Genomic DNA, 4,076 nt, shown 5'->3' with positions numbered 1-4,076 from the left:
GGGAGGGAGGGGGGAGGGAGGGAGCGAGGGAGAGGAGGGAGGGATGAAGAGAGAGAGAGGAGAGAGAGATGAGAGAGAGAGGAAAAATAACGAAAAACGATGAAAATTAATAAAGTTTAAAACAACAACAACACCACAAGCACAAAGGTCACACAAATCCAAAAACACATGGCTTCTTGCCTTTTCCCTCTTCAAGATTTTTTTCTTTCTGTAAACCTTTCTTGACCGGATGCCCCCTTCGGGCCCCCCCCCCCCCACCTTCCCTATCTTGATTTCACCAACTATGCACCTGTGCGTCGGTAATAATAATATTATAATAATAATAATAATAATAATAATAATAACACTGTGTAATGGATGATGATAAGATAATGATATTGATAATAATGATAATAATAATAATAATAATAATAATAATAATAATAATAACTATAAAAATAATGATTATAATAATAATGATTATAATAATAATAATAATAGTAATAATAATAATGATATATATAATGATAACAATAACAATAATGATACTGAGGATAATGATGATGATAATGATAATATTAACAATAACAATTATAATAATAATGATGATGATGATGATGATGATGATGATAATGATGATGATGATGATGATGATAATGATGATGATGATGATGATGATGATGATGATGATGATGATGATGATGATAATGATGATGATGATGATGATGATGATAATGATGATGAAGATGATGATGATGATGATGATGATGATGATGATGATGATGATGATGATGATGATGATGATGATGATGATGATGATGGTGATGATGATGATGATAATGATAATAACAATAGCAATAATGATAATAATAACAAAAATGGTAATGGTAATAGTAATACTAACAATATTTTTTTCTCCTCCTTTTTTTTCTCTCAGTCACCCCCTCCTTCCCTTTTCCCTATCCTCTCCTTCTCATACCCTTCCTCCTCTCCTTCCCTCCTTCCCTCCCCCTCCTATCCCATTTTCACTTTCCTCACTCCCTCCCACTTTCTCTCTCCTCTCCTTCTCTCCCTCTCCCCTCCTCTCACCTTTCCTCTCTCTCTCCTACCATTCATCTCCTTCTCTCCCTCCTCCCACCCTCTCCCTCCTCGTTCTCCCTTCCTCTCTCTCTTCTTCCCTCCATTCACCCTCCCCTTTTCCCTCTCTCTCCTTCCTTCCCTCCTTCCCTCCCACCCCTCCCTCCACCCCTCCCTCCTTCCCTCCTTCCCTCCCAGCCCTCCCTCCACCCTTCCCTCCTCTCCCTCCTTCCCTCCTTCCCTCCCTCCCTCCAGGTCGTTCAACTTTGCACTCATATGGCCGATTATTTTCGCGAATACTTTCCCCGGGCGCAAACACGTGGCGTCAAAAAGCGGGGCGTAAACAGAGCGAAATTCCCCACCGTGTTTACAAACATTTGCATGATGTTTGTTCTGTTGAGGAATGAGAGCGAGAGAGAGAAGGGTGGAGGGGGGGGGAGGGGAGGGGAGGGGAGGGGAGGGGAGGGGAGGGAAGGGGAGGGGAAGGGAGGGAGGGAGGGAGAGAGGAAGGGAGGGAGAGAGAGAGAGAGGGGGGGGGGAGGGAGAGAGTAGCTGGGCAGTATTTCCTCCTCCACGCTTTCCCGCGCTCGCAAGCACACAGGCAGACACATGTTGACACACACGCACGAAACAAAAACGATATTCCCTTGGACACACACACACACACACACACACACACACACACACACACACACACACACACACACACACACACACACATACATATACAAATGCATCCCCCCCCCCCCTCAACAGGCACTCCCCGACCGCCCGAGCAACGCCAACCTCAGTCCAACCTCCGCCCCAGCACACGGCCAAATTCGGGAGCCTCAGCACGGCCCCTTCAGGAGAAACCGCTCCGCCCGACGTCGCTACACTTAATTGGGCGAAGGAGACCGACGCCACGAGGGGGCCTGCGGGCGTCCCTTCTCCTCCTTCTTCTTTCTTTTCTTCCTCTTTCCTTTTTTTACTTCTTCTTCCCTTCTCCTTCTTCTTCTTTTCTTTCTGTTTCATTTTCTTGTCTCTTTTCCTCCTCTTTCTTGTCCTTCTTCTTTTCTTTTTCTTTTTCTTCTTCTTTCTTTTCTCCTTATGTTCCTACTTTTTCTTGTCCTTCTTTTCTTTCTTCTTTTCTTGTTCTTCTTCTTCTCTTACTTCGTTTCCTTCTTCTACTTCTTTTCTTCCCTCTTCTTTTTCTTCTTCTTCAGTTTCTTCTTTTTCCTTTTATTTTTCTTCTCTTTCTTCTTCTTCTTCCTTTTCTTCTTCCTCTTCTTCTTTTTCTTCTTCTTTTCCTTTTTATGTTTTGTCTTTATTTTTTCATTAATCTTATATATCTATTTACAGCATCTATTCCTTTGCTTCCTTTGTCTTCATTGATATTTTAAATTCATACATCTATTTACATTATCTATTCTCATTTTCTTTTTCTTCTTCATTCCTTATTTTTCCTTCATTTCTATTTCTGTTTGGTTCTCTTTTACTAAATTATAGTTTCTTGTCTGTCTCGTAATCTGCAGTTTTTTTAATACGGAATAAACAGGCACCGACTTTTACCCAAAAATACGTGCCACAAACACCACCTAATTACAGACGCTTCCCGAGCCTCATTCAAAGAGATTTAATTTTTTTCTCCCTTTCCCTCTTCCGCCATTCCATTCCGCTCCAGCCTCACCGAACGCCAGCAAATAACAGCATGAAAAGTAGACTAAAACTAAAACTTAAGTCCCAGCAACGCGTAAAGACGACACTAACCCCCGTATAGACGACACAACCCGCGTATAGACGACACAACCCGTATAGACGACATAACCCCCGTATAGACGACATAACCCCCGTATAGACGACACAACCCCCGTATAGACGACATAACCCCCGTATAGACGACATAACCCGCATATAGACGACATAACCCGCATACAGACGACATAACCCCCGTATAGACGACATAACCCGCGTATAGACGATATAACCGGCGTATAGACGACATAACCCGCGTATAGACGACATAACCCCCTGTATAGACGACATAACCCGCGTATAGACGACATAACCCCCGTATAGACGACATAACCCCCGTATAGACGACATAACCCGCATATAGACAACATAACCCCCGTATAGACGACATAACCCCCGTATAGACGACATAACCCGCATATAGACGACATAACCCCCGTATAGACGACATAACATCCGTATAGACGACATAACCCGCGTATAGACGACATAACCCGCGTATAGACGACATAACCCGCGTATAGACGACATAACCCCCGTATAGACGACATAATACCCCGTATAGACGACATAACCCCCGTATAGACGACATAACCGGCGTATAGACGACATAACCGGCGTATAGACGACATAACCCGCGTAAAGACGATATAACCGGCGTATAGACGACATAACCGGCGTATAGACGACATAACCCCCGTATAGACGACATAACCCCCGTATAGACGACATAACCCCCGTATAGACGACATAACCCCCGTATAGACGACATAACCGGCGTATAGACGACATAACCCGCGTATAGACGACATAACCCCCGTATAGACGACATAACCCCCGTATAGACGACATAACCCGCGTATAGACGACATAACCCGCGTATAGACGACATAACCCGCGTATAGACGACATAACCCGCGTATAGACGACATAACCCGCGAATAGACGACATAACAAACGATTCGAAACAAATGAGAATGGCGCACCGAGGTTTGAATCCCGCTCGGATGAAGGAGCGGATCAACATAGGATCTGAATAGCCTCGTGTGCCAAGCGCTGACCGGGAGGGCCGTGGGAACTGCCTAACCCTGCGTGATACATCATGCTTCCTTGGATACGTTTCATGCAAACCGGTCGGCGCGATGTACCGACAGGAAAGAGAGATAAAAAAAAAAAAAAAAAGGAAGAAAAAGAAATAGCGCTGACGCGAAATATGTATTCGTTAGGTCAAAAGGGTAAATGTGGCCCTTTTCTCTCTCTCTCTTTCTCAAAGCAATTCCCCGAAT

Source organism: Penaeus chinensis, chromosome 19, assembly GCF_019202785.1.
Source record: "Penaeus chinensis breed Huanghai No. 1 chromosome 19, ASM1920278v2, whole genome shotgun sequence".
NCBI classification, from domain to species: domain Eukaryota; kingdom Metazoa; phylum Arthropoda; class Malacostraca; order Decapoda; family Penaeidae; genus Penaeus; species Penaeus chinensis.
Note: the sequence above shows the minus strand (reverse complement) of the source record.